General features: G+C 39.2%; 1 protein-coding gene across 6 annotated transcripts in view; it reads right to left on the minus strand.

The window, feature by feature from the left end:
• LOC128687229 (RNA polymerase II-associated protein 1) overlaps nucleotides 1–16,135 on the minus strand; it is a 212,166-nt gene that overhangs the window by 92,121 nt on the left and 103,910 nt on the right. The window lies entirely within an intron of this gene.

The raw sequence follows: 16,135 nt of genomic DNA on the forward strand, positions 1-16,135 counted from the left end.
GTTTCTGTCTCACAAATAACTCCACAGTCGTCTGTTTCTGTCTCACAAAATAACTGTCCACAGTCGTCTGTTTCTGTCTCACAAAATAACTGCCCACAGTCGTCTGTTTCTGTCTCACAAAATAACTGTCCACAGTCCTCTGTACATCCTGGCAAGTTCAACAAGTCTCACTCCAATCTCATACTTCTGTATTATTTCCTTCTATGGTGTTTCTCACTTTCTTTACCACAGGGGTACCGCTAGCAAGTTTCTTTGGGCCCATGGCAGCTTATTTCACAGCCCCACAAGCACTAAACACAATTATATAATCGTAAAATGTGTGAATGAAATAGCAGGTTAGTGTTCACTCAAGCATAAACAAAGCTAGACTGCTCACGGCGCCTGCGCAGGGACGCGGACAGAGCGGGCCAGTGGACAGGTCCCGTACCCGGCGGTCTGAAAATAGGGGCGCGTTCAATAATAGGGACACAGTTTGTCCGAAAAAATGGTCTTTTTTTTTTGAAACATGTGATACATTCGACTTTTGAGGTTCCACTGTACATATAGAATCCTAGGATAACCCAAAAAAGTCAGGGTGACTTATTTCCATAGTTATCCCTGTATCTGTACCATATGGTGTCCTGTACTGTATGGTACCCTGTGCCATATGGTACCCTGTGCCATATGGTACCCTGTAACATATGATACCGTGTACCATATGGTCAATAGGTGTTGGTGGCATGAGACACCAGCCAAGACTGAGTGAGTGGCGACACAAGCTAGCTACTGACTCCGCAGTTTCTGAGACAAAGTGCTTTGTCATCCACCTCAAGGAACACGTCAAGTTCCTGTACACTTGTAAATATATAATAGAACATTACTAATATACAACATTTTTTGCATATTTTTGTTGTAAACAACTATTGTAAACAAAATAATAATGAAAATGTTAGTGTCTTTATTGTGCTGAATACAACAGTACCATATAGTACCATAAGGTACGATTGCACCATTTATTTATTTATTTATTTATTTAGTATTTTAAGCATACATACAGAGGTACAAAAAATACAGGTAAGAGCAGCATGCCAAAGCCACTTATATGCATAGCATTACGGGCTGGCTTAAAATTAACTTAAGATTAACTAAGCAATGATGAAATCAGTGATAAAACATTATTGTAAACAGATAACTATAAAGCACAAATGAGTATTACAAAGACAGGTCATATGGTTGCATGCATTGCTGTACATTCAGTCGAATGGAGTATTCTGTTAGGTAGTGTATTTAAAAAAATAACAAAGTTAGATTGGGTCCTAGGTTTAACATTTGTGTGATATAAATGTGAGTAACATTTAAGATATACAATTTATAAGGTTCAGTTATTCAGTATTTATTTGGTTTTGTGTGAGTAAATGATCTTTGAGAAAAGACTTGAATTTATAAACAGGTAGTGTTTCTTTTATATTTACAGGTAATGAATTCCAGATATAAGGGCCTTTTATGTGCATTGAGTTTTTGCATAGCGTGAGATGGACACGAGGAACATCAAAGAGTGATCTGTGCCTTGTGTTATGGTCATGTGTTCTGTTGAGGTTGGCAAGGAGGTGTTTGAGGGGAGGGTTAATAAGTGTTTTATGTATGTAATAGGTGCAATAATAAGTATGGATGTTTTGTATGGTGAGTAGGTTGAGTGTTTTGAATATTGGTGGAGTGTGTTGCCTGTAGTGAGAATTTGTTATCATTCTAACTGCAGCCTTTTGTTGGGTAATTAGTGGTCTGAGATGGTTAATTGTTGTTGAGCCCCATGCACAAATTCCATAGGTGAGATAGGGGTAAATAAGAGAGTGATAAAGGGCCAGAAGGGCTGACTGTGGAACATAGTATCGTATCTTCGATAGTATGCCTACAGTCTTGGAGATTTTCTTAGAAATTTGTTGTATATGTGTATGAAATTTGAGTCTATTATCGAGGTGGATTCCTAGGAATTTTCCCTCTGTTAGCTTTGTGATAGGTGATCCGTTTATTGTTAAGTTAAGAGGTACATCTGTAGCTCTGTTACCAAACTGAATGAAGTAGGTTTTGTCAATGTTTAGTGTAAGTTTGTTAGTCCTCATCCAGGTAGATATTTTCTGTAATTCGGTGTTTACAGTATTGGCTAGCGTGACTGGGCTCGGGTGAGAGAAGACGTATGTAGTGTCATCTGCAAAAAGTGTGGGTTTGAGTAATTGCGAAGCATTTGGTAGGTCATTTATGTATAGGAGAAAGAGAAGAGGGCCAAGGACACTTCCCTGTGGGACACCAACTGTAATTGGTTGTGCGGAAGAGCTTGCCCCATTTGCGTACACATATTGGCTTCTGTTGCTGAGGTAAGACTTGAGGTAGTTGAGGAAGTGCCCTCTAATACTATAGTGTGACAATTTTACGTGGAGCAAGTCATGGTCAACTGTATCAAAAGCTTTACGTAAGTCAATGAAGATCCCCAGTGGGACTTCTTTTTTCTCTATTGCAGTGTATAAATGTTCTAGCATGTGTATAATAGCATCATTAGTATTTTTATTAGGCTTGAATCCAAATTGGCAGGGGTTGAGAATGTTTTGGGAGATGAGGTAGGAGTAGATTCGTTTATGAATTAATTTTTCTAAGATTTTTGAGAGAGGGTGTAAATTGGATATTGGCCTATAGTTATTCAACTCTGTTTGGTCTCCTCCTTTATGGATCGGGGTGACCCTTGCTATTTTGAGAACTGTAGGGAAGGTGGAGGATTCAATGGATTTGTTAAAGTGTGTTGCAATGATTGGTGATAGTACTTGTGACGCTTTTTTGTATATAAAGGGTGGTAAGGTATTTAAATCTCCTGCCTTGTTTTTCAGTGCGTTGATAATAAGGGAGACTTCGTATGGGTTAGTCGGAGCTAGGAACAGTGTGTTCGGGTAGTTGCCTGTGAGGTAGTCATTTGGTGGGGTATTTGAGCTTGGGATTTTATTGGCAAGGTTTTGACCTATAGTGGAGAAGAAATCATTGAGTCTGTTTGCTGTTTCTGTTGGTGGGAGTTGGGGTTCATCTGATTTTGCTAATTTTATTTCGCTATTTCGTGATATCTTTTTTGTTCCCAGAATTTCTGATAGGGTCTTCCAGGTCTTTTTTATATCACCTCGTAAGTTGGATAATCTGTTCTCATAATACAATTTTTTTGCCCTTCTTATCAGGCTGGTTAGGATTGACGAGTAACGTTTTGTTTGGTCTCTGGTTATGTGACCCATTCTGTACTGTTTTTCATATCGGTGTTTTGTATTTAAGGATTTGAGAATGCTGGGTGTTAGCCAGGGACTGTTCAGTCTCTTAGCTGTCATCTGTTTAGTTTTTTTAGGGCAGTGCTTGTTATAAAGGTATTGGGTCTTTTTTAGAAAATTATTAAAACATTCGTCAATATCTGTATAGATTTCTAGCTCAGTGTGCCAGTCAATGTTTGTTACTGCTGTTGTGAAGTTATTAATGGCTGCCTCATTGTGAAGTCTGAAGGTGACTTTAGTAGTGTCTTGGGGTATTTTACCAAGAGTTGTTATGAGGAAAGTAGGGTAGTGGTCTGTGGTATTATCTGTAATTATGCCTGATTTTAAAGGGGATATGGTGTTGGTCCAGATGTGGTCAAGTAGGGAAACACTAGTCTCTGTAACTCTTGTAGGTTTTGTTACTGTTGGTAGCAACATACAGTTACTCATTGTGTTTGTGAATTCAGTAACGTGTGGGTCCTGGTCTTGCAGGAGATTTATACTGAAGTCACCTGAGAGTAGTAAGTGATCTTTGTTCATGCGTGCATCAGTTATCATACTTCCTAGGTTTTGACTAAATTGGCTAATGTTTGATTGTGGAACTCTGTAGATGTTTATCAATGTGAGAGGTTTTTGTAGGTATTTGGATTTGAATTTAGCTATTATATATTCCCCATGTTCATCCCTTGTGCAAGTATTAGTGATACATTCTAGTTGGTCTGAGTAGTATATAGCAGTGCCACCTCCTTGTTGGTCTGGCCTACAGTTGTGTATGGCTGTGTAACCAGGAATGGCATAGACATCTGTAGTATCAGGCTTTAGCCAGGTTTCAGTTAGTGTAATGATGGACATATTGGCATGCAAGGAATTTAGTAATGCTATGAGGTCATCGTAATGCTTGCTTAAAGATCTGATATTGTAGTTAAAGATAGTTATGTTGTTGTTGGCTCTGAGAAGTGCCTTTGATTGTTCTGCTGTGTAGTAATTACAGTAACTGTTTGAATCATTTAAGTCATTAAATAAGAGGTTGGTATCAGGATCAATGCTTGTAATCATAAGATTTGTAGTGAATCTATAGTTAGAATTAAGTAAAAAATAAAGTAAATATTCTAAAGCTAAAAAAAAAAAAAAAAAAAAAAAAAAAAAATAGCACCTGAATTATTTAACAAATGTAAAAATAATGAGCTAAGGTAGTTTTTTAAGCTAAAATAAAGGAGACAATATAAAAGGGACTAAAATAATTTGTGGTGAACAAATAAAGTGATGATCAAATAATGGAGCTTGGGAATATGATAGTAGGTAGTACTTTAACCCTTTGACTGTTTCAGGCCCCTCTCTGAAACTGTCATTCTATGTCGCCAAATATTCGAAAAAAAAAATTATTTTTTCTTATGAAAATGTTAGGAATATTTTTACTAGTGTTTTAAGCCTAAAAAAAAATTTTTGCCATCAGTACTTACCGAGATATAGAGCCGCAAAGTTTGCAGAAATTGACGTGCGTACGGCAACAGCGGCGACTGCCGCCCACCCGGTATTCTTTTATTTACTCTAATTCAAAGGTTTCTTGCATTTTTCAATATTTTTCTTTTCCAGGTAACTTATGTGGCCTGTGAGACCAATGTAAGGTGCATTGTTCAAATATACACTCATTATTTACAACACAATAACAGAACAAACTTTATCACTATTAGTTTGTGTATACACTTTGTTTACACAAACAAACAATACAAAACAATGTTTATTACTATTGTTCCATAATATATATACATATGTACAGTCACTAAACACGTTCCTAGAACTGCTGCAGCTTGTGGAACTCTTTGAAACATGGGTATATGCAGAGGGGCACTTCACACTCCTCACACATAAAACGAGTGTCTCTGCATGTTTGTGGGCATTTTGTGGTATGCATACATACATAACACCTCTTCTGAGCATTTTTCTTGGCAGTAGTAGGAGGCAGTTGTATGGGGTAGTGATCACCAGGCCTCATACGAGATGACGTCTGTGGGCGCTGGTCTATTGCAGGAGTTGCTCCTTGGTACTTTGCAATTATTTCTGATTACTGACAGGCAAAATTCACCATATTTTGGTGTTTTGTTGGTCTTCAACTTGTATATGTTATAAGCATTTAGCATAGAGATATCAACAAGATGGAAAAAAAGTTTGATATACCACTTATAACTTTTGCGTACACAGTCTGCAAACCCAATCTGCATGTCACATTTGTCCACTAAGCGCATATTGAGGTTGTAGTCCATGACAGCTGCAGGCTTTAGAATGGGTTCACTGGTCTCTCTGTTGTCCCTGCCACTGGGTACCATTTCGTTTGTGTGAACTGATGTCAACAATGTGACATCACGTTTGTCATGCCACCGAAATGCCATGATGTCATTGGCAGCAAAGGCTTGCACCTCACCTCTGCGAGTGCCAGCGTCGAACCTTGGCATATGTTTGCGATTACCACGCACTGTGCCACACACGTCTGTCAAGTTCACTCGCAAGAAATCACTGAGTAAGGGGCTTGTGTACCAGTTATCAGTAAATAACATATGCCCCTTACCAAGATATGATTCCATCATTGTTCGAACCACATCACCAGAGATACCCAATAACTTCATGGTATCTCTCAAAGTATTACTGCCAGTGTACACAATAATATCTAAAACAAGACCACTTCTGCAATCACACAGTACAAATAGCTTTATACCAAAGCGTTTCCTCTTGCTTGGTATATATTGCTTGAATGAGAGTCTTCCTTTGAATAAAATCAAGGACTCATCAATAACAAGCTTCCTGAAGGGATAAAAATACATGCAGCACTTTTGTTTCAGGTACATAAACACATTTCTTATCTTATATAACCTGTCGCTTCTGTCAGGCTTGGTTTTGTCTGAAAAGTGTAACATACGTAACAGTATCAGGAAACGATTGACACCTATAATGTCACTAAAACCTGGAGTTGAAATCAGGCGATCTGTTGTCCAGTATGTGGTGACAGTGTGCTTATACACATGTGGCATAAGCATTATTGTGGCAAAAAACAGGTACATCTCTGCCACAGTTGTCTCCTTCCACTTGTGTAGCCGTGATTTTGGTGAGAGAATTGTGTTTGCCATGGTGTAATCACAGTATGTATTTGTTTCCCTGACAATGATGTCCATCAGGGGTTCATCGAAAAATAACTCAAAGCAGTCCAGTTCACTGGCATTGTTCCCAAGTGGACAAGATGGATTTATTCCACTTTGTGTTTCATCAAAGTCATGGGGACTGGGAACAAACTCGTCACCGTCCTGCCAATCCCAGATGCGGTCTGCTGGTGGGGTCTGGATATTGTACCGTGGTTGTGGCTGTGCAGGTTGTGGCAGTGTGGGGTAGGGTGAGGCTGGTTGTTCTGCTGAGTCAGCCGCGTGGCTAGTAGCGTGGCCCGGTGATGGTGCCACATGGGCCGTGCCACCCTCACTATCACCACCACTGCCTCCTCCCTCACTGTCACCATTCATACCCATCGTTACAATATCGTCATCTTCACTATCAGTTCGTGGTGTTGGGCCACGGGATGTGCTCCCAGAGTTTCTCCTTCCCCTTGGAACAACATATGAAACACTACCAGACCGCATACTACGTCATACATACTGGCGCTTCACTGGGGAATATTCACTCTCACTGTCACTAGAACTGCTTTCAATGACCTTGAAATCACTATCACTATCACTGCTATCATCAGGGTGTTGTACACGACCAAATAGTTTCCTCTTTCATCCTGGTACAGGCGAACGTGAACGTGAACAAGCCGGCACAGCACCAGAGGTCGAAGGTTGTGGTCATCTGGGTTTTCGTCACTATTTACGTTATCCTGGGCACTTTTTTCGGTAACACTCACTTGAAAACCCTTGAATTCACTGTCACTGACATTTTCATCGCTGTTAGAGCTATCACTTGGGAACAAAAGACCTCCAATCCGCCGAGGAGTGAGGAACTTCTTACCGAGAGGCATGGTGAAAATGGACTGACAACATGGCGTTCCCACAATGCACCGCTGGGTCCCAGATTTTTTTCACAGGGTGCACACCGACCACTGAGACCCATTCTCTCTCGTGTAGGCCTACCAGGCCTTTGGCGCTCGATTTGAAGCCGCTAGAATTTGTGCGTATAAATACGTCAGAAACATTGGCTCGTAAGACGTATTTATACGTCGGAAACAGTCAAAGGGTTAAAGGTAATTCTTTAAAGTTAGAATTATAATATAAAATTATAATATAAAAGGGACTAATATAAGAGTGCCTGCACTCTGAAGGAGGGGTGTTAATGTTGCAGTTTAAAAACTGTAGTGTAAAGCACCCTTCTGGCAAGACAGTGATGGAGTGAATGATGGTGAAAGTTTTTCTTTTTCGGGCCACCCTGCCTTGGTGGGAATCGGCCGGTGTGATAATAAAAAAAAAATAAGTTGTGGTGAACAATAAAGTGGTAATCAAATAATTGCACTAAGGTCTAATATAATGACTTTTGTGGAGTCTATGTTTTGAGCTAGAATGACCTATAGTACAACTAGATTTAATCTAATAATATAACAATACAAATTAAAAATAGCACCAGTCTCTCACTAGTAATTGCAATATGGTCTAATATAATGAATTTGGTATTGACTATAGTACAACTGAGTTTAATCTAATAATATAAAAAGGCACAAGACTCTCAATTGTAATTGCACTAAGGTGTTATATAAGTTGTTTACAAGAATTAGAGCATAACTAGATTTAAATTGACAAGATAAAATATGCAGGTTAAGGTAGCAAAAGAATAAAAAAAGTAGAAAAAAAAAATATATATGAGGTAGTTGGTACTAGTTAGCAAAAGATAGTTAAGGGCCTTGAACAATAATATAATTGAAAAATACACTAATTGCACACACAATAGAGTCACTAAGATATTAAAACAATCTTAGAGTAGGAATTATAATATAAACTTATAATTTAAAAATACAAATTGAAATGGTACTTGCAATTTCACTAGAGTCTGGTATAGGTTGTTGACAAGATCAGGTACCATTGTATCATATGGTACCATTGTACCAAATGGTGCCATTGTACCATATGGTACCAGTGTATCATATGGTACCACTGTACCATATGGTACCAGTGTATCATATGGTACCATTGTATCATGTGCCATTGTACCATATGGTACCATTGTATCATATGGTGCCATTGTACCATATGGTACAATTGCACCCTATGGCACCATTGTACCATATGGTACTATATGGTACCATTGTATTCAACACAATAACCGCACTAATATTTTCATCATTTTGTTTACAATAAACTTGTAAGCAAGTTTTGTAAGCAATATAATGATAAACAAATTAGTGCAGTTATTGTGTTGAATACAATGAGTGTACACTTATACAATATAGATTATATTGGTCTCACAGGCCACAAATGTTATTAGAAAAAGAAAAAATTAGAAAAGAAAAGAAAAGAAAAAATGTATAAAAAACGTAAAATAAAAAAATGGGATTTTGCGGAAGCCACTGATGTTGCCGCCACCCGGTCATTTTGGGTCAACTTCCCACGGCTGTATCTCGGTAAGTACTGATCAGAATTTTTTTTTCTTATTACCTTCACAAAAATATACTCTTTAATTCTGTAAGAAAAAAATCATTTTTTTTTTTTTTTCAAAATTTCTTGGACACTGGAGCACCACTTCAGATTTTGGCCTTGGACCCTGAAGGGGTTAAGGTGCTATAACTGAATTATCTATTCTGTAATAATCCCTTTTTCTTTCAAATTTTTACAAGTTTTAGATTAATCACGGAGTCTTAGTCATAAGTCTAGTTGTTGATTCAATATAAATCTTATATCATTTTACTCAGAAAATCTAGTTTGTAAAATTACTCTCATCCTATGATTACAGACATAGATCCTGATGTAAACTTTTTACTAAATGAATTACATGAATCAAACAGCAACTGTAATTACTATACAGCAGACCAAGCAAAGACATTACTCAGTGCAAACAATAACATAACCATCTTTAACTACAATGTCAGATCCTTGAGCAAACATTATGATGACCTCACAGCATTACTCAGTTCCCTTCATTCCAATAAATCAATCATCACACTCACAGAAACCTGGCTTAAGCTTGATGTTACAGATTTCTGTACCATTCCTGGCTACATGGCCATACACAACTGTAGAACAGACCAGCAATATACAACTCAAATCAACTCGAATGTATCAATAAATCTTGCACAAGGGATGAACATGGAGAGTGTATCATAGCCAAATTTAAATAAAAAAACCTGCAAAAACCCCTCACAGTTATAAACATCTACAGAGTACCACAGTCAAACATTTATCACTTTAGTGAAAAACTAGGAAACGAGGCACTAAACTACAGACCTGTGTCTCTGACATGTATTGTGTGCAAAGTCATGGAGAAGATTATCAGGAGGAGAGTGGTCGAACACCTGGAAAAGAACAAGATTATAAATGAAAACCAGCATGGGTTCATGGAAGGCAAATCTTGTATCACAAACCTCCTGGAGTTTTATGACAAGGTAACAGAAGTAAGACACGAGAGAGTGGGTTGGGTAGATTGCGTTTTCCTAGACTGCAGGAAGGCCTTTGACACAGTTCCCCACAAGAGATTAGTGCAGAAGCTGGAGGATCAGGCACACGTAAAAGGAAGGGCACTGCAATGGATAAGGGAATACCTGACAGGGAGGCAGCAACGAGTCATGGTACGTGAAGAGGTATCACAGTGGGCGCCTGTTACGAGCGGGGTCCCACAGGGGTCAGTTCTAGGACCAGTGCTATTTTTGATATATGTGAACGACATGATGGAAGGAATAGACTCTGAAGTGTCCCTGTTCGCAGATGACGTGAAGTTGATGAGAAGAATTAAATCGGACGAGGATGAGGCAGGACTGCAAAGAGACCTGGAGAGGCTGGACATGTGGTCCAGTAACTGGCTTCTCAAATTCAATCCAGCCAAATGCAAAGTCATGAAGATTGGGGAGGGGCAAAGAAGACCGCAGACAGAGTATAGGCTAGGTGGACAAAGACTACAGACCTCACTCAGGGAGAAAGACCTTGGGGTGACCATAACACCGAGCACATCACCGGAGGCACACATCAACCAAATAACCGCTGCAGCATACGGGCGCCTGGCAAACCTGAGAATAGCGTTCCGATACCTTAATAAGGAATCGTTCAAGACACTGTACACTGTGTATGTTAGGCCCATACTGGAGTATGCAGCACCAGTCTGGAACCCACACCTGGTCAAGCACGTCAAGAAGTTAGAGAAAGTACAAAGGTTTGCAACAAGGCTAGTCCCAGAGCTCAAGGGAATGTCATACGAGGAAAGGTTAAGGGAAATCGGACTGACGACACTGGAGGACAGAAGGGTCAGGGGAGACATGATAACGACATACAAGATACTGCGGGGAATAGACAAGGTGGACAGAGATAGGATGTTCCAGAGAGGGGACACAGGGACAAGGGGTCACAACTGGAAGCTGAAGACTCAGACGAGTCACAGGGACGTTAGGAAGTATTTCTTCAGTCATAGAGTTGTCAGCAAGTGGAATAGCCTAGCAAGTGAAGTAGTGGAGGCAGGAACCATACATAGTTTTAAGAAGAGGTATGACAAAGCTCAGGAAGCAGAGAGAGAGAGGATCCAGTAGCGATCAGTGAAGAGGCGGGGCCAGGAGCTGAGTCTCGACCCCTGCAACCACAATTAGGTGAGTACAATTAGGTGAGAACACATGAATACAGACCACCTACTACTAACAGGTGATTTCAACATAAACATACTACACGACCAGGACCCACAAGTAACCGAATTCACAAACACAATGAGTAACTGCCTGTTGCTACCAACAGTATCTAAACCTACAAGAATCACCGAAACAAGTATCTCCTTAATAGACCACATCTGGACAAACACAATATCCCCTTTAAAATCAGGCATAATCACAGACAACACTACAGACCACTACCCAACCTTTCTCATAACTAATCTGGGAAAACTGCCGCAAGACATTACTAAAGTAACCTTCAGACTACATAACGAGACAGCAGTTAACAACTTTATAGCAGCTATGAATAACATCGATTGGCAAAATGAGCTTGAAACACATACAGATATGAATGAATGTATAAATAATTTTCTAAAACAAGCCCAATGCCTCTATAACAGACATTGCCCCAGAAAAACTAAACAGATCACAGCAAAGAGACTGAATAATCCCTGGCTAACACCAAGCATCCTCAAATCCATTAACACAAAGCACAAATATCAAAAACAGTATAGAATGGGTCAAATAACTAGAGAACAGTCGAGAAATTACTCGTCAGCACTTACCAGCCTGATAAGAAGGTCAAAAAAAATTGTATTATGAAAATAGATTACATAACATCAAAGGTGATATGAAAAAAACCTGGAAAACTCTATCTGAAATTCTTGGAACTTAAAAAGTTATCCAAAAACACAGCAATCAAACTAACAAAATCAGATGAACCCCTACTCACACCTACTGAAACAACAAACAGACTCAATGTTTTCTTCTCCGCCATAGGAAAAAATCTAGTGAACAAAATACCAAGCTTAAACACCCGTCCATCAGACTACCTCATAGGTACCTACCCAAATACGCTATTCCTAGCTCCAACCAACCCCACTGAAGTTATGCTCATCATAAACACCCTTAAAAAACAAGGCAGGTGACATAAACAACTTGCCTGATGTATGTACAAAAAAGCTTCTCAAGTATTGTCACCAATTATTGCAATTATTATTGCAATTATTGCAAAAGACTTGGCAGACGATGCAACATCCCCCCAATGAAAAGCAGGGGTGTCACTAGCACGTTAAGAGACCATACAATAAGTGTCAGGGGCCCGAGACTGTTCAACTGCCTCCCAGCATACATAAGGGGGATTACCAACAGACCCCTGGCAGTCTTCAAGCTGGCACTGGACAAGCACCTAAAGTCGGTTCCTGACCAGCCGGGCTGTGGCTCGTACAGTGGTTTGCGTGCAGCCAGCAGTAACAGCCTGGTTGATCAGGCTCTGATCCACCAGGAGGCCTGGTCACAGACCGGGCTGCAGGGTCATTGACCCCCGGAACTCTCTCCAGGTAAACTCCAGGTAAACACTCTAACAAATCCATTGAATCATCTACCTTCCCAACAATCCTCAAAATAGCGAGGGTCACTCCGATCCACAAAGGAGGTGACCAAGCTGACTTGAATAACTATAGACCAATATCTAACTTACCACTGCTCTCTAAAATCTTTGAAAAATTAATTCATAGACGGATCTATTCCTACCTCATTTCACACAACATATTAAACCCTTGTCAGTTTGGATTCAGAAATAATAAAGGCACAAATGACGCTATCATACACATGCTAGAACTAATATATACCGCACTTGAAAAGAAAGAAGTCCCGCTGGGCATTTTCATTGATTTACGTAAAGCTTTCGATACAGTCGACCATGAACTACTGTACTCCAAATTAATGCACTAAGGTATCAGAGGCCACTCCCTCAACTACCTAAAGTCATACCTTAGTAACAGAACTTAATATGTGTATGCAAATGATCCACAAGGAAGCGTCCTAGGACCACTCCTCTTTCTCATCTACATCAATGATCTACCGAATGCATCACAGCTACTCAAACCCATATTATTTGCAGATGACACTACATATGTATTTTCCCACCCAAATGCAGTCATACTAGCAAACACAGTCAATGCTGAATTACAGAAAATATCTGCCTGGATGATGACTAACAAACTTACCCTGAACACTGATAAAACCTATTTCATTCAGTTTGGAAACAAAGCTACAAATGATCCAATTAACATTACGCTAAATGGATCATCAGTCACAAGACTCACAGAGGGAAAATTCCTAGGTATCCACCTTGACAGTAGCCTTAAGTTCCGGACACACATACAACAAATCACCAAGAAAATCTCCAAGACTGTAGGCATACTATCAAAGATAAGGTACTACGTTCCACAATCAGCTCTCCTGGCACTGTACCATTCACTCGTATACCCTTATCTTACATATGGAATTTGTGCATGGGGATCAACAACATCCAATCACCTAAAACCCCTAATAACCCAGCAAAAGGCAGCAGTAAGAATGATAACAAATTCCCACTCCCACCAGCATACTCCACCAATTTTCAAAAGTCTGAATCTGCTTACCATTAAGAACATCCATACTTATTCATGTGCCTACTACATACACAGGACAACACACACAAATATAAACCCCCCCACTCAAACTTTTCCTCACCAACCTAAACAGGACACACGACCACAACACAAGACACAGATCTCTTTTTGATATACCTCGTGTCCATATCACACTGTGTAAAAACTCTGTGCACATAAAGGGCCCCAAAATATGGAATTCATTACCAGAAGATATTAAAGTAACCCAGTCTGAAAATCAATTTAAGACTCTTCTCAAAAGCCACTTAATCACCCTAGACTAAATGCTAAATACTCAGTACACACTTACTCACCTATGTACTCCCACATCATAACTGAAACAATCACATTGAACCTTTTATCCATTGTTGACACGAATATAATTGAACCATTGTTTTCACAAAAACATAACGGTAAACGGATCATCAGTCACAAGACTTACAGAAGGAAAATTCCTAGGTACCCACCTTGACAGTAGCCTTAAGTTCCAGACACACATACAACAAAGTCTTATACAAATTAGATTCACTTATAATTAATAATTTACTGTACAACTATGAAATAATTACTGTCCTACTGTACAACTATGATATACTCCTTAGTGTTAAGTAGTTAGTAAGCCAATAATGTTAAGTTGGCCCATAATGCCAAGGCATAATAGAGGCTCTCTTTGCATTGCAACCCACTATTGTATATACACAATCTCAATGTACTGTTTGCAAAGACATTAAATAAATAAATAATTAAATAAATAATAAATAAATTGTATAAATAATGTCAACCCATTCATGACTGCATATTAGAATGGCTACTTGGACATTTATTAGACAATGACATCATTTGTTTACTTTTGAACATCGGGAAAATCAAACATTTCCCCTAAATTGAGCTCCATTTCAAGGTTCTTTTCTTAGTAAAACCAATCAAAATCACCTCTATTTCTATAATATGTTTTCCATTCTATCAAATGAGGCCAAGAATACGAGAATACGACCATAAATACAATACAAAAATAGGCCACAAAGTAGGCGTTTTAATCCAAAAACATGATCAGTTTTTTTTTTCTCATTATGCACTGCGTGCTGCAGGATTTTTTTTATATTGTGCACACTGACCACACAGACCCATTCTCTCACATGTGGGCCTACCAGCTTTCTCCTGCTTGAGTTGAAGCCACTAGAATTTTTGAGTATATATACATCAAACACGGTGGCTCGTAAGACGTATATATACGACCCAAACAGTCAAAAGGTTAATATTGCTCACATAGGGTGTTAAGACCCATTCTATACTGCCTAGGCCTATCAGGCCTATTGTGCCAAATTTGGAGGAAGGAAAAATAAAATGTTGATTTATGTTTGGAGAGCTAGAAGTAAGAATGTAGATCAACATTTGGATAGTTAAGGGGTTAATACGTACTTAACCCATTCAGGGTTTTTGACGTACAGTGGTCCCTCAATAATCGTCCGGCCTGAAAGTCGTCCATTTCGGAAATAGTCCTGTTTTTTCGTCAAAATATTTGCTCGCAAATGGTCCAGTAACTCGCTAATAGTCCTTCGTCGTGGACACGTACTCACGCTCTGAGCCGCCTCGGCCTTTCCTTCCCAGCCAGTATGCCATTGTTTACCAGTGAGCGACGGTCCCCTCACGTGCTCCAGCGAAATACTTCATAATATTCCATTTATTTTAGTGCTTGCAAGTTATTTAAGTGCTAAATAAGCTACCATGGCTCCGAAGAAAGCTTCTAGTGCCAAGCCTTTGGTAAAGAAGGTGAGAAATATGATTGAGTTTAAGAAAAACATCATTGAACAATATGATAGTGGTGTACGTGTGGGCAAACTGGCCAGGATGTATAACAAATCCCGTACAACCATATCTTCCATCATAGCCAAGAAAAAGGAAATCAAGGATGCTGTTGTTGCAAAGGGGGTAAATATGCTGACAAAAATGAGATCACCAGTACTCGAAGATGTTGAGAGGTTATTACTGGTGTGGATAAATGAGAAACAATTAGCAGGAGATAGTTTTATGATGTCGCTTATTTGTGAAAAGGCTAGGCAGTTGCATGACGATTTGGTAAAGAAATTGCCTGCAACTAGTGGTGATGTGAGTGAATTTATGGCCAGCAAAGGCTGGTTTGAGAGATTTAAGAAGTGTACTGGCATACACAGTGTGGTAAGGCATGGTGAGGCTGCCAGTTCGGACCACAAGGCGGCTGAAAAATGTGTGCATGAATTCAAGGAGTACATAAACAGTGAAGGACTGAAACCTGAACAAGTGTTCAATTGTGATGAAACAGGCCTCTTTTGGAAGAAAATGCTAAAGAGTGGTCCTAGTGGCATTAAGAAACAGAGAAGAGAAGTAACCCCAGAAAAGCAATTGGTACCCGAGGTGTTGATGGAAGGGGATTCCCCTTCCAAACAGTAATTAATCCAATCAGTCTCCTTCTCCAGTCTTTCATACACAAAGAAGAATCGCCAATAAAGGTAAGTGTTACTCTGTTAATGTTTAATTCATCATGTACCACTGTATTGTTTATGTACTACATCTATATTTCACGTAAAAATTTTTTTGTTTTAATACTTCTGGGTGTCAGGAACGGATTAATTGAATTTACATCATTTCTTATGGGGAAAATT

This window comes from Cherax quadricarinatus, chromosome 62 (assembly GCF_038502225.1).
Source record: "Cherax quadricarinatus isolate ZL_2023a chromosome 62, ASM3850222v1, whole genome shotgun sequence".
In the NCBI taxonomy this organism is placed as follows: domain Eukaryota; kingdom Metazoa; phylum Arthropoda; class Malacostraca; order Decapoda; family Parastacidae; genus Cherax; species Cherax quadricarinatus.